This window comes from Heterocephalus glaber, unplaced genomic scaffold, assembly GCF_053883595.1.
Source record: "Heterocephalus glaber isolate CG9 unplaced genomic scaffold, H.glaber_assembly_v1.0 deba00001429, whole genome shotgun sequence".
Classification (NCBI taxonomy): Eukaryota; Metazoa; Chordata; class Mammalia; order Rodentia; family Bathyergidae; genus Heterocephalus; species Heterocephalus glaber.
The window spans coordinates 3,953,146-3,968,999 of record NW_028258294.1 but is presented as its reverse complement, the minus strand read 5'-3'; the positions used below and the strand labels follow the sequence as shown (position 1 = coordinate 3,968,999).

At 42.4% G+C, this 15,854-nt stretch overlaps 1 protein-coding gene and 1 pseudogene across 3 annotated transcripts in view; one reads left to right on the top strand and one right to left on the bottom strand.

The window, feature by feature from the left end:
* The window catches only part of Me3 (malic enzyme 3), a 229,026-nt gene that overhangs the window by 73,118 nt on the left and 140,054 nt on the right, over window positions 1-15,854 (top strand). The gene's annotated exons all lie outside the window — the stretch shown is intronic.
* Window positions 12,664-13,805, bottom strand: LOC101701620 (very-long-chain enoyl-CoA reductase pseudogene; annotated as a pseudogene).

Genomic DNA, 15,854 nt, shown 5'->3' with positions numbered 1-15,854 from the left:
GTGACAGACTAGCCCGGGGGGGGGGGGGGAGCTGGACTGGCTAGAAAACAAAAACTAGGAATATGACTGGGGAATATGAAATAAAACTGTCCCTGAATGGTTCTTTCTATGCCTTTGACCAGAAAGGTTTGGATCCTATGTGAGAATTTGCTCACAGGGAGTGTAGTGATTTGCTTGGGCTGCCAAAATAAATGCCACAGACCAGGAATCTTATACAATAGAAATTCATTTTCTTACAAATCTAGAGGCTAGAAGACCAGGATCAAGGTGCCAACAGGTTTTTTCCCCCTGAGATCTCTCTCCTTGGTTTGCAGATATCCACCTTCTCATTGCGTCCTCATATGGTTGTCTTTCTGTCTGCACTGTCTGTGTACTAATCTTTCCTTGTACAGACAATAGTCATATTAGATTAGAGCCACCCTAACAATCCCATTTTAACTGAATAACCTCTTTTAAAGCCCTATTTGCAAATACAGTCACATTCTGAGATACTCAAGGTGAGGACTTCAACTTGTGAATTTTGAGAGGACACAATTCAGCCCATTAATATTGGCCTATGAAGAACCAAAATAAAATAGTGTAACTACCTTCTAATCCAACCATCTTGCAGACATGGAGGCACATGCTTGTAATCCTAGCACTTGAGAGGCTGAGGGAGGAGGATTGTGAGTTTGAGTTCAAGGCTAGCCTGGACTACATAGCAAGACCCTATCTCAAAATAATGATGATAATAATTATATAAACCATGAGGGTTGATGTCAGCAACTTCTCTAGTGCTGGGATGCCTAACCTGTCTCTCAGGAAAGAGACAGCATCTTAGCCTCAGGACCACTCCAGCACAGATGTAAAGCAGTGCTAAAAAACAGAAACATAGACCAGCCCAAGTCTCCTGGGCTTGAAACATCCAGGGCCTGCATATTATTTCTTTCCCTTATTGATTAACACACAGAAGGAATCATGACCCGGATTTTGAATATATCCTTTCTCCTCCAGTGTCTCTTCCACAAGGCCATAGTATAGAGAGACCATTGTCTTCTTTTACATGGAGCAGATCACTGCCTCTTAACATCCAGCCTTTGCCCCTCCCTTCCAAGGACTTCACACGGCTGACAGGGGCTCATTTAATGACAAATGCACTACTTTTGCCTTCTGGACTGCCTTCCTCATTTCCTTAGGATTACCAGCCATTCTTTAGCATGCACATGAGGATATGCTTTAACCACCTTCAGTGGTTCTCTGCTGCCTCCAGAGTAATACAGTTAGCAAAGCCTACAAGTTCATTTCCATCTGGTCCAACTTACTTCAGCCTTCCTGCCTACACATCACTGTCCTGTTAGCCGCACCTCCCAGATGGTCCAGCACCCTGAACCTCCAGTTTCAGTAAATGTCCCATGGTAGTTCATTCACTCTTTTTTTTTTCTTTTTTGGTACCAGGGATCGAACTCAGGTCCTTGCGCTGGTGGCGACAAAACCACTGAGCTAAATCCCCGGCACTCATTCACTCTTGTTATGCTTCTCTTCTGCCTCCAGACTTGAAGAACTATCCAAAGGTGAAGCCTAATTCAAACTTCACTTATCTGCTAAACCTTCCCATGATCCCCTTCTTCAAGGACAGTATTCTCTTGCTAGTCTGCAATCCAATAGCATTTGTACATTTTTGTCTGTGCTGCTCATCATCATGAATTGTATCATTTTCTTCACCTTGCTTCATAATGATATTGTATTAGTTTTCCATTGCTGGGACAAAATACCTAACATATATAGCTTGAATGATGAAAGATTGATTTTGGTTCATGGTTTCAGAGGTTTCAATCCATGGTCAGCTGGCTCCAAGGCAGAAACATCGTGACAGCAGAGCATCAAGGAGGATAGTTGCTCACCTTATGGCAACAGGAAGTAGGAAGAAAGGGAAAAGCCCAAGAGAAGATAAAGTTTTTCAAAGTCATGTCTCTTGTGACCCACTTCTTCCAACTAGACCCCAACCCCTAATAGCCCATTGAACTACGAATTCACAAGCAAATCAAGTAGTGAGGTTAGCACTCTTACAGTCTAGTCACCTCTCTAGTCATCTCCTAATCTGATCAAGTTGATAGGTAAGATTAACTGTCATAGATGTGAGTGTCTGAACAAAAGCACTTTCTCTTAATCTCTACATTGCCAGTGCCTCACATAGCCCCACATACAGCAGGTACTCAGGAGGTAGGTAGTACATGAGGAGGCAGATAGTCATAATATCACTGGACAGAGTCTGAGGAGGTTCCCCGGCCAAAAGGAAATGAATACCTCAACTCACTCCCACCCACAAAATAGGCTCTTGACTTGCCACAGAAAAGCACTTCAGGAGTCATAGGTGAGAGGAATAAGCAGATTTACTAGGGAGAGTCAAAGAAGTACACATCCAGAAGGGAGTGGGGGCACTCATGGGATGAGATGTATTATGGTCTGAGTCTGGTGGTGCTTAGGTGTTGTTAGGGGTGGAAATCTGTGGAATGTGTGAATCTGTAGAGAGCAAGGGCTCAGTTTATAGTCAAAGGTCAAGGACCCATTTTATAAGCTAAAGAAGGATCAATTTTACAAGTTTGTTGTATCTTTAAAATTCTTAGGAATTCGATTTTTGGAATGAGTTTCCTAGAAGGAACAAAAGTATTATAATCCTGGGTAACTAATTGTGTATTAAGCTATGGTTTTCTTAAAAGTACAATTTTTAAATTAGTATTTTCCTTATCTCTTTTCTACCTGTGTTTATTTCTTCTATCCTACCTCAAGGGAAATTTCTCTATGGCCTCATTTGTAATGCATGTTATGGGATTGCTGGGTTATCTGATAATGATGTCCTTTTCGAACTTGAATAACAAGCTCCTCTCCATGACCCACCTATCTGTACAGCACTTCAGTCTTCGATGGCCATCACCTCCCCACTTTGGGACAGTCAGCAGAACTGCTATGAAGTGCAATTGGTTATACTGATATTATATGTGAGAAAACAGAACTGGAGATAAATGCCCAAAACACTACTAACCTTAAAAGTCCTCACCCCGTCACTATGGGGTGAGATCTGCACACTTCAGCAGAAATCAGGATGTGTGGATGTCAACCAGCAGCAGCTTAGCTCTGCCAGTGTTGGAGCTCTGGCCAATGGAATGTACAGTGGACATTTGACAAGCAAAATCCCTTATTCGTGTCATTCCTTGTGCAGATTCCCAAGAAAAAGATGAGGAAAAATTTTCCAATGGTAGACAAAAGCTGAAGTAATACAAGTGCTTGCCCATCACAGAATATATCAAAACTGGAAGAAAACTAAGTAAAACAAACAAAAACAAACAAATCTAGCCCGATATTTTTCAAATACTTTTTTTAGACACAGAACAAAACAAGCAGACAAAAAATTTATTCAAATAAGGAAGTCCAATGTATAAGGAGAATGAATATTATAACAGATGGATTATGCCACAGTGGAGGAAACAAATCAGGCTCCTGTACCATGACATGCCTTTTTCCATCCCTATCTGACACCTCTGTGGAACTTCTGAGGAACTGCTAGAGTCTTGAAGTCCAGACTGGCATCTCCTGACCAATTTGGGCAGTGTGAGAGACTGATTCTTCATTCATTCATATTCATTTTCACCCCCCCCCCCGCCCCCGCATTCTTCAGCTCCTACTACAAGTCAGGCACTACGGTAAAAATAAATGAGACAGTGTCTTATCACAGGGAACTCCAGAGTCTAAATGGGGAGACAGACTTGTAAACAAGCACTTGCAGTAAATCTGGCAAATATTTTTAGAGCTCCAGGACTGTGTAGGTGACAACAAAGCCACCAAGAAAGGAAGAGCAACTGATACTTCAGTCAGCACCCAAAATAAGGTTGCCTGAATTCTCAAGCATGAGATTTAGTTGCCACCCATTACTGCTAAAGTTGTAATGGGCCAAGGTTTTCTGTTAAGTGCTTCTGTGCCTGCCTGGGCCCCTAGCTCAGCTGTTGTCCCCAGCAGTGCTAAGCACTCACAGCAGGCCCTGAAAGGTGAGGGAGGCAGGCCTAGGGGAGGGAGAAAATGTCTCTCCAGTGTTGGTGACACACAGCTGCTGCCACACAATGATCAGAGACAGAGCCTTTGCCAGGTTCTTTTGTCCAAGGCCACTGGGGAGTTCGGGAAAGCATTGTGCCCTGAGGTCTTTAAATAATGTTGTCACTCATGAATAAACCTCAGGGAAACCCCAGGTTTTCTTTGAATTGAGCTCATTAATAGTGGAAAAGGCTCCTCTCTGCCCTTGAATATTTTAGTGAATGGATGGGCTGTGGAGAGGGTCAGACCTCTGCACATTCCCAGGCTCCACTGGAGGCTGCCATTTTTGTCTCCACCATGCCCAAGTGATGAGATGTTGGCTCACACTGCAGCTTGATGTGTTTGCATTTTCTTCTCCAGTGAGCTAAAAGTTTTAAGGCTTACATATGTGACTTGATGCTATCATGTTTTACTGGATCTGACTTACGAGCTTCAGAAGGACGTGAATTTAGTCACTTGGCTATAGTTTCCAATTTTTGCACCATCTGTATTTGTATGGGTCTGAGATGGTCTTACTTACAATGTGAGAGCCTCTGAAAATTTCTGAAATAAGTAATTAATATGTGTTAGCAAACAGGACTTGTTATATTACTAAGACTGAGAGCTTTAGAGGAAAGGAAAGAAAAGGAAAAGAAAAAAAACAAACTTGTAGTCAGGTTGCATATTCTGAACCACACACTGTGCTTGGTGCCTGGTTTCCTATTATCATACTGGCAATTAATTATGGTATTGTTTCTTTCTTTCCCTCCAATCTGTAAGTTTCGTAAGTACAAAACCATGCCTGTCTTGTGTGTTATCGTATTCCAGCTCCTGACACATGGGAAGCCACATGGGAAGGCACATAATAAATATGTTGGATGGATCTGTGTATGATCTCAGATGATCTTCTGGTGTCCTTGTGGAATTAGTATTATTAGTTCATTTTATAAATGAATAAATTGAGGTTCTAGGAAATTGAGAAATTTGCATACCACAGGTCTTTAAAACAGACAACATTAACTCAGATTTCAAGTAGAACTCTTGTTTCTGTTTAAACCTGAGGGCACTTGTTTTTGACAGTAAAACATGGAAGGAAATGAAATCCTTTGTCCATTACTCTAGATCAACTCAAGTCATGTTTTATCTTCTTTTAAAGGAGAGAGGCCTCTATGTCCCATTAGGTCCCCCTGCTAGCTCCCTAAGAAAGATGCTTGCTGACAAGAACAATGGAAAATAATGACCATCCCACCTCCTTTGTAACCCCAAGAAGTTAGTTCTCTTCTTCATATTCCTCACTCTTTCATTTTTTGTACCTATTTCTCTATAAGACTTTGATGTCTATACATTCTTGCCCTTGATCCAGCCTTACATCCTCTACTCTATTCCCCTCAATTGTCCCTTATATCTTCAAGTCCTTTCAGAATAATCTAACACCATCTACCAATTAAAAATGTCCCCACCCTGAGTTGACTGCTTCATTCAAATCCCTCACCTAATCCTCAGTGCTCCCAGTCGGCACACAGATAGGCTTCCTTTCATTCCCTCAGGCCATTTTTTGAATTGTATTTCCCATCCTCTTATTTAGGCAAACAGCTACCACCACAATAAAACTTGCATTTCTGCCCCTTTCTAAAGAGTTGTGCCATTTAGAAATACCGACATTTTGTCCTTTTCATCACTATCATTTATCACTTTTCATTCATTGAGGACTTGGGCACCACAATATAGACTTTCTCCACCCTATCATACTGTGTAACTTCAGAATATGAACTGCTTTCCCACCTGGGTCTTTACTGCCTAGTATTACATTATATAAAGTGGTGCTCCAAAAATTTTTGTGTAACGAATGGTGTCACTTTGGTAACTTTGTTTGAATGAATGGCAAATCACTTCATTTTGTACTTTCTGTGTCAATTCCCTGTACAGGAGAGTGAAATTTGAGACTTTTCATTTCTCTTTCACTGTACTTAGCATTGTGTATGTCACACATTATGTGCTCACTGAATAAAGGAAGAAATAATGATTAGACTGATTAAGCAGGGTGGTACAGCTCAACAGAGATAACAGTGAGGAGCCCATTTTAAGATCCTTATCAGCAGCCTTTGGTTGTTTGGTTTGTATCAACTCTTAGCCATACAAATACTTTGGGACTGGGGCTGTGGCTCAGTAACAGCTCTGGTTTAATATGGGTTAAGTCCCAAGTTCAATTCTTAGCACCAAATAAATAGAAAGGAAGAAAGAAAGAAAGAAAGAAAGAAAGAAAGAAAGGAATTGTTCACTATAAAAGGCTATCCTTGGTTTTTCTACCAAGGTTTAATTGTCCTTAATGTCCAGATACTTGAAACTTCCATTCTGCTTTCTGCTTTTTTCTTTTTCTTCTTCTTCTTATCATCATTATTGTTAAAAATGACAGAGAAAGTGGTTTGTTTCAGACTCAGTGTAAACAAGGCAGCCTCTGCCTTCTCCATCAGTGAAGCAACTGATTGTCTCTCTGTTATAAACTTACCTGGTGCAGGACTCTAATCAGGGTTTGCAACTTAGGGACAAAGTGATCTTGAGACAATAGTTTCAGATCAGTGCCATCATCGTGCTTTTGCAGTTTGCAGTTTTCATATTTGATGGCAATAATATAGTTATATTAAGTAGCAGTATTTACAAATGCGGAGGACTTGAAATGTAAACCAGCAGCTAACATGCTCCTGATGCCCACTGAAATTTGAGAGTCAGTGTGAAATGTAAGTTGGAGTCAATGTCCTCTTCACCATTTGATGCACTACAGTGATTAGCAGACAGGCACACCAGGGCATTCCCTGCAGAGGATCTACCACAGCCACACCCAGAGACTGGGGGAAGGCCTACTTCCTCTGAGGATGGAAGAGTGGTTGGCTATGTCAAGGCTACCCATGGAGAAGATGGCAGGAGAGGTCATTTAAAGGAGACTTTTAAATATTAACTTTACTTACCACAGAATGTAGATTTTATAAAAGCCTGGAACCAAAAGCACCAAGTACAACCTCGGGCATACAGTTTTTATGTTGAAGCATTTGGAGGAGACACCATCCTGTAGGTCTCTGTGAATGTCATTGTGGCTTCCTTCAGAGTAGGCATTATCTAGAATAGCTAAGCTACTCTTTGAATTCCAGTAACCATCCTGGAAATCAAGAACAGAAAAGAATGATTTAACTGGGTACAAATAGTCCCTAACCATATATATCCCAGAGCTAGTCATGTTTATGAAATGAAAAATTTAAAAAGTAAATAAAGTGATTTAAAATCCATTAAGTGTACAGGTTAGATTTTATCTCAGGAAGGAATTCAAAGAAAAATCCAGTGAGAAATATGTAAACTAACCACTGGTAATAAGAAAAACTCACATGGTTTGAAGTTTCACATTGTCTTTAAATTTTTTAATATAAATCTAATAAAAATGGAAATATTCACAAAGTGTTCTTGAACTTTTAACTTTCAGTTCAGTTCCCTTTGAGTTTCTTTCATTAATTTTAGATCTGCATTAGGTCACCATCATTGGTTAAAATTTATTGAGCATCTATCTTTGAATTCCAAATAAATGGCATCCCAACACTGAGAACCACAGAAATAAAATGGATTAAGGACAGAGGGTTAAAGAGAAGAATCAACAGGATGAGAAATCTTAAAGATGCCTAATAGGCTGCTGTTGCTGTCAGGAACAGGGAGCCCACAAATCCGTGTGTCCCTCACAGAATGCAGCACTTGGTAAAAGCTCAGTCACAGCTACGCTTGCTAAGTGCCTCAGGTGTGGCAGCAAGGAGCCAGGCCCACCATGCACAGAGAATTTCAGCCAAGTCTCATGACAATCTTTTAACATGTATTACTATCTGCATTCTTAGATAAAAAAAATGAAGATCAGAAAAGTTTAGAAAGTTGTGATGATCTCAGAGGGGTTGAGTCACAATTTGAATCCAGGAACCAATTTCAAGGTCTGACCTCCCTCTTCTGTGGTCCACTGCCTCTTGTGGACAAATCTGTCCCTGCACACCTAAACTCTAGCAAAAAATGTCACTTATGCTATTCTGCTGAGCACCCTAGCCTGTCAAGTACTAAACAGCCCACGTAATTCTAAAATATGAAAGGTATAAAGAATTTAAAGATAACTAGACTGAAACTCTATGGAGGCAGAGGCCATATATATTTGGTCCACATATGTCCAGTGCCTAGGATGTGGCAGGTACTCAAAACATATGAATGATTATGTGAATGAGTCAATGAACCAACACACTGAAGAACAGCTGAAGATTCAAGTCTTTCTCTCTCTCTCTCTTTTTTTCTTTTTTGGTACCAGGGATGGAACTCGGGACCTTGCGCTTGTGAGGCAGGCGCTGGAACCACTGAGCTAAATCCCTGGCCCTCAAGTCTCATTTTTGTACCTTACAAGGGCCATGATCTTAAGAAAATTATTGATTTCTCTTAGCTTCACTTTTCTCATCTCCAAAATTGGAAAGACACTTTCACAGTCTACTTCATAGGGCATGGGTTCCAGTGGACAGCAAAATTTAGGACATAGTATCATAGGAAGTAAAGCTGCTTTGTGGACATTAACAAGATAGCTAAATATATACAGTTGGTATAAACCCAGTCCAAAATGGACTCTGGACCTGAGAACTCCTTCCTCCTGGTATCAAGACAGAGAAAAAGACTGGTTACTCTTATTTCCTGTCCACTGGAATGGATATCTATCTCCAGGCAAAATGACTTCCTTCCTGGTTCATCTGGTCAAGTGATAGAGTTGAGATCAAGGCCCAGAAGAATAAGAATTTGGTCAGCATCATGGCTAGGAGAGCTTAACAGCCATCTGCTAGACAGTTGCCCTGTTGGGTGAGCTTGTCCTTGGTCATCTTACATCCCATTCTGGCTCCCCCACCCACTCATTTGCATGTCCCAGACATGCATGTACAATGCCTATTGTCAGACTTCCCAAGCATGCCTGTTTGTTTAATTCCTTCTGGTCATAGTTCACTTTTTGACCTAATCCTCCCAGGCTAGGCCCATCAAAGTGCAGTTGTATTGTTAAAGGAAGGAAGCTGCCTCCCTTGTTCTTAGCTGCTCCCCTGCCCATAACCTTCCTCTGCTGTTACTCTGTTGAGGTTCAGCTGGGTTAGAGGGCTGCCAGGGTGCCAAGAACAATATTATTTAAATTTGAAATAATAGGTTCTTGGGAATGAAGTGTCAGGAGGCATTCAGACTGCCACAGGGAATTTTGCCAAGAGAGTGATTCATAATCTTTCTAACTATCCACCTCTGTTCCTTGTTTGGTAAAGATAAAACCTAAGAGTTGCCAAATATTTCAGGAGGAGATTCTTCCATTTTATTTCTCCATGCTGGATCTCATTCAACAACTTTGCATAAAGTAGTGTTCAAATGGCAAAACAATTGAAATAGCCATTATTCTCACATGCTTTTGAATAGCATTTGTTAGCCACATGTGCTTGACATATCATGGACCCATCTAGGCCTCAATTTCCTCTTCTAAAAATGGAGGTAATGACAACTAACTACCCTGTCTAAGATCAGATGACATTAGCCATATGAGAGCATTTTAGAAACAATAAAGCAGTGAAATATGCAAAGTATTTTTATCACTAACAAAAACATTGGCCAAGGCATGTAGCCACTTGTGTAATGAATTTCACTTTTACAAAATATTTGAGTAAATAATGTAAAACATAAAAATTAGCTTACCTTTTAAAAATTAAGATTCTGTTTACTTTCCCAGTGATGAAAAATTTTATTTGGATTAATGTGCTGCAAAAGGCACAACCTTCTTAATACCTAGACTGTGATGAATGAAGTTTTAGGAGAGAAAATAGTGGCAGCATTGGCATCTAGCACAGTACTCAGCACAGAGAAGATGCCTGACATGTGTTCGATGAACAAGAGAAAGAATATACAGGCTGCAAGTATTTGAATCTTCCAGGAGAGGAAGACATTGACTAGGAGAGCAGCCTGAGCCTTTATAAATTTGAAGTCAGTGTTGGCAAGCTTCAATTCGGATTCAGCAGAATGCTGTGAGGACCCAAGCAGGTGCCCACATGTGGCCTTGGCTTCTCCTCAGCACTGCTTTTCTGATTGCTCAGCTGTGCAATCTATTCAGATTGAAATGAACCCCAAGCTATTTGAGTAATCTTTCTCCATGTGATGGTTAATCCTAATTGTCAATTTGATTGGTTTAAGAGATTAGTAAAACACATTTCTGGGTGTGTCTGGGTGGGTCATGGGTTTACGATATTAGAGACTATATCTGATATCCTGGGACTCTTCTTCTTGGCCCCCTTCCTGCTCTCTCTGCTTCCTAGCTGCCATAAGGTATACAGCTTTCCTCCACCACGCCCTTTTGCCATGGTGTTTCTGCCTCAGAGGCAACTGATCATGGACTGAAACCTTTGAAACTATGAGCCAAAAATAAACCTTTTCTCCTTTAAGTTGCATATAACAGGTGTTTTGTCTCAGCAATAGAAAAGGTGACTAATACACTCTATGTAATTATTGAGTCTTTTGTTTGTGTCCCAAGGCACCGATGTGTCCTCTGAAGGTTAAAATAGGTTTAGAGTGAGAACAGGGCATGGGCCAATCTTGTCCAGAAAGTAGGGGAAAGAGATTTCCATCTTAAGTTCTACATGACAGAGCTCAAGGAAGTATGGCTGCTGATTTAAGGGATAGATGACAAAATTGGATTCTAAACATAATGAACTTAAAATTTGAGTTAAAAAAAGATCTAACCCAGAACAGTATTAGAATCAACTAGGGGCGTTAAAGAAGTATAAGGGTCTCTGATCTCCCAGACTGATAGCCAGTCTTTGCGGATGCTTTTAAATGCTTCTGATGGTCTACCTGCTAGGAAGGGATCTTGTACCATCCTAAAGCAAATGTGAGTTAATAATCCCTGAATTAGGAGGTGCAAACAAAGTAAGGAGAGCTGCTGAGGGGCAGTTCAGGTAGGGAGCACACTGAGGAGCAACTGTCAATGGTGCAGCAAACCAGAGAGAAGAGTGGAGCCTTTTGCCACTGTCTCTGGGAAGGGCACAGAAACAGAGGTGCTGCAGCCACACAAATCAATCAGTCCTGCAGGGGACAATGCAAGCCTTCTCTGCTCTGCACTGACCCAGTCGAGTAGCAACATGGAAGAAGCAGGTGTTCGGAGCCCCCAACAGAGAGTCCAGCTGCAGAGAGTCTAGGAAAGGAGGGCAAGAGGGAAGAGAGCAAGTGGGAGGAGCTGAGTGCTCAATCAAGGACACTACTCCTCTACTCCTCTCCACCTTGGCCTCCTTTTGCCCTCAAGGTTCAGTAATACACCGAGGGAGGAGGGAATCTACAATCCAGGTTGCTAAATCATTAAGATTTGTGTGACAAATTCTCTCCTACTTCCTCTCCCTAGTCTCCTGCTGAATCTTGGACCATATTTGTCTTATCCAAAAAGCTTTGGTCATCCATCTTCTTCTCTCATTTATTCCTCCAAACCTCTCCTTGAGCTAATACATCCTCTTCTTTAATTTTAAGGAATGAATGATAATGTTAACTACCACTTATTGAGTGCTTACCTAGCACTGCTGTGGTTTAAGTGTCCCTCTGGGATACAGTGTGATCAAAGGGTTCATCCCCAATGTGCATGACTAGGACAAGGTGGGGGGACTCTTGGGAGGTAAGGCTTGGTGGAAGGTCCTTGGATCATTGGGGATATGCACTAGGAAGCTAGTCCTTGTACAGTCCCTTGAGTTCTCATGAGAGGTTTGCTATAAAAGGAGCAAGCCTGGCCCCTGTTGTCCCTTCTGTTTCCTGGCTTGAGGGGTGACTACTTGTTCCTCTTCCCACTACGGCCACATTGTACTGCTGTCCTAGACCCTCACCAGAGGGCAAACCAACAGGGATATCCCATCCTGGATGTTGAACCTCCAAAAGTGTGAATTAAATAAATTTATTTTTCTTCACAAGGAGTCTCTGTCAAGTATTTATTACAGTAACAAAATACTAATACTACTAGACATTTCACATATTTACATATAATTCTCATGAGTCAGCTGTTGAAGTAGGTATTATTCCGACTTTGTTGATGAGAAAACTTCCATTCAAGGAAATAATGTGCCCATTGTCACAAAGCTAGTAAGTCCCAGACTTTCAGACCCCAAAGTGCTTGTTTGTAAAGCCATAGTTTTTAATCAGTGTTAGGGGTCAGAAAATAATACTCCAGAGCATGGTGCTCTGCATGATGAGTACTTCAAAGTAAAGCAGACTGAAAAGCCTCTAAAGGAAGGTCTCTCTGACCTCCTGCCCTCCTGTCTCTCAGCCCTCTTTCTCTTCCAATACTAGTCATAGGAACCAGAATTCCTCTTCCCCAAGGTGGATCACAGAAACTAAGCTCCTCTCCTGAAAGCAAGTCATGAGACCTAAAAAAGTCATTCTGTCCCTTCTCCTTACTCCCTAAAGACCCTCATTTCAAAGGAGTCCTGAACCTTACCTGAGAGGAGAGGAAGGAATGTTGCAGGGACACCAAAAAGAATCTGAGAGACAGGCCAGACAGGCCAGACAGGCCTTGCCGGGTTTCCCCTCCATTCTCTTTTTTTTTGTAGCTGGGCAGAGTTTATTCCAGGAAGGGGCAGCAGTGCCACCCCAAGGGACACAGGACAGGGGCCTTAGAGCAGAAAGGGGACAATGGGCGTACGCAGGGGTGGGTAGTCACAGAACTCCTTCAGGTAGCTTCGGTGCTTGCCCTTGGCCCAGATGGTCATCTGTGTGAAGCCCACCAGCAAGAAGAGGGCCACTGGCAGGCACTGCGTCATGATGGCAAAGCCAATCCAGGACACTAGCTTGTAAATGTAGTTGGGACAGGACACCAGCAGGAAGAGCCACGTGAAGGGATTCTTGGTGGGGTATGGGATCTTCCTGCTCTTGGACCCAGCCGGCTGCAGGTCCCGCAGGGCCATGTGGATGGAGAAGTTGCCCAGCTGACAGATCACGAAGATGGCCAGTGCCAGCTTAACCTGCTGAGCTCCGTAGGTGGGGGGGCGTATAGAGAGGGTGGTTGATGTAATAGGCCTTCCACGCAGCAAAGCCCCAGTAGTAAGTGCAGTTCTTGAAGATGTTTCGCAAGGGCATGGTGCCATGAGAGAAGCGGTGCATGAAGAGCGTCTTCAGCAGCCACTTGACATAGTGGAATGAGTGGCAGATGCAGGCAAGGTGCACCACTGAGTGCCAACTGGATGTGAAGTCATATTTGTGGCCATAGATGAAGGGGACCTGGAAGTAGAAAAGCAGGTAGATGAACAGGGGCCTGGCATACTCTGTCAAGAAGACCGTCACCCAGCTGATCTGTGCTCCCAGGTCCAGGAAGTACAGTGTGGCCGTGGTGCCCACAGGCAGCTTCTGCAAGATGTCCTCGTCCTTCAGGGACTTTCCCTTTGGATCCAGGGGCAGGGACTGGCAGGCCGGGTACCACTTTGGTGGGTCTTGGTGAAGAGGTTCTTGATCTCCGCAGTGGTGGCCTGGGGCTCCACCTTGTCCAGAAAACACAGATTTTCCCTTGTCTTTGCGTCCAGAATCTCCACCTCATAGTGCTTCATGGCTCCTTTACACGGTGGTTCCCGCTCCGGCTGCTGCTGACTACCTGCGTGCGACCCTACTCGGTTGCTCTCCCCCTCCATTCTTATCCTCATTGGATCAGATACTTTTCCCCAAGTACATTTCCATGTGGCTGTCAATTCTTCATTGAGCCTGAGCATAAAAGTAGATAGCTTTTGCTGGGTCTTTGAATCTCCATTTCTAAAGCTCCTGGGTTACATTAAACTTTGGCTAAGTAAATTAGTTATGCTTCTGTCTTGTTAGCCTGTCTTTTGTTACATGAGTGTCAGTTGTTAACCCTTATGATGGGTGAGGAAAGGCATCACACACAGCTTTCTTAATAAAGTGAGAACCATATACTTCACTCATCTGTTTATACCTCTAGTGCATTATGAAGTACTAGCATTGTGCTGGGAAATCAAAGTGAGTAAGGCCAAGCCAAGTTTGTGTCTTCAGGAAGGACAGGCTCACAAATATGTAGTTGTAAGGCAGCATGTTGCAGCCTGGTAGAAGGGTGCACAGGGTTCTGTGGGAACAGGAGGCACTGCACTCAACCTAGAAAGGGGGCAAGAGGTCATGGACCATTACTTACCCATATCCTCTAAAAAATCTCCTCTAAAGACAAGTAATACCTCTCAAAGTGCCAACAGAATCAGGTTTATTCTTACCTTGGAGAAAAGAGCCAAGCTATGCTGGTTATTCCTATTAATAAGAAGTTTAATATTTATATTCCAAATTATTTCCTTGCATATTGTCTTTGCTGAATCTTCTACATCTCCATGATGGAAATGAAGCACATATTATACCATATTATACTCATTTCCCCAATGGGTAAAACTAAGGCCTAAGAAAATAAAGTACTTGCTTGCATAATGTGATAAGAGGGTATGAAGAATTAGCTGAAGTGGAATTACCCTATCTTTGCCACAATGGGTCTTATCCTAGAGACTTGAGACCAGCAGTTTAGGTGGGAGTAGGATGACAAGAGAAATTCACACCTGGAGCACATTTATATGAGGTGACTTATCTCCAATAGTTGTATATATTTGCACAACAGTTATTAAAAGCATATTCTCAAAATGTTTGAGGAAGCTGTTTAAAGATGTTGAGGCACATTTCAAGGGCAAAGAACAAAGAGTGATACCTTCTTACTACGACTTCTTCTCATGTGCTGAAACAGAGAGCATCCACACCACCACCTGCCTCATCTGAGAAGCAGACAGTCCCCATCAAGGCCAAATGCAGTCAGAATTTCTTGCCACTGGGTTTTTACAGACAATGGGAGAGCATTTCTGGAAACCCCAGATACTTTCAAGTGGAAGCTTCTTAATATGATACCTCCTTTGAAGAAAACATCTCCAGCAGCTGTCTTACAGATTTTTATTGACTTTTCTTATTTTCTCCTCATCCAGGGCCACAATGAAATAGGAGCCCTCATAGGCCATGTTGTGAACTAGTTCAGGACTTTTCCACCAGAGCCAGTGTTTACCAGAAGCCACAAAGTCCCATTGTGAGATGTTCTGATTGTTCCCAGTGTTTGCAGAACATGCTCACAAAGGCTTCTAGGAAGAAAGATTCTTTGTTCCATTCCTCACAGGAATTCCTGTCCCCTCCTTCCTCCTCGTAGGTCTTATTTGTATCTGTTTTGCATTCAGTTATTTTTGTTTGTTTCCCCTCCTTAATTTTTAAACCATTCTGAAAGATGTGCTGCTCCTTCCAAAGCCTTCCTACTGCCTCCCACTATTATACTTTCCTTCTCTTATGCAGCTGGGCTGGCCAGGACAAGGATCTAACATTCCTTTGAAGTCTTCTGCCTTTTGCCACCTAGGTGCCACTGTACATCTTTGGGCAGGCAGCAGGGAGGGGTCTTACCTGTTATTAAGTTCCTCTCTAACCCCTATTTACTAACCTCTCCTCTAGCCTGCTCCACACCAAAACCATCACTCTCTGCATCCAGGTAGATCAAGGTGTCTCCATTATGTGGCCACCAGCAAGACCCAAGGCCAAGACTCTGATTCCTCAATTTTAGGCTTCCCAGTAGGCCAGGCTGGTAGCAATCCCCAGTGTGGGAAGATATGCATTTTCCAACAAAGTATGTGGCTCTTTATATATTTTAATTAATTAAAATTTAAAATTCAGTTCCTCAGTTACACTGACCATGTTTCAAGTGTGCAATCGCTACATGAGACCAGGGGCTACTGCACTGTGCAGAGCAGACATAGAAT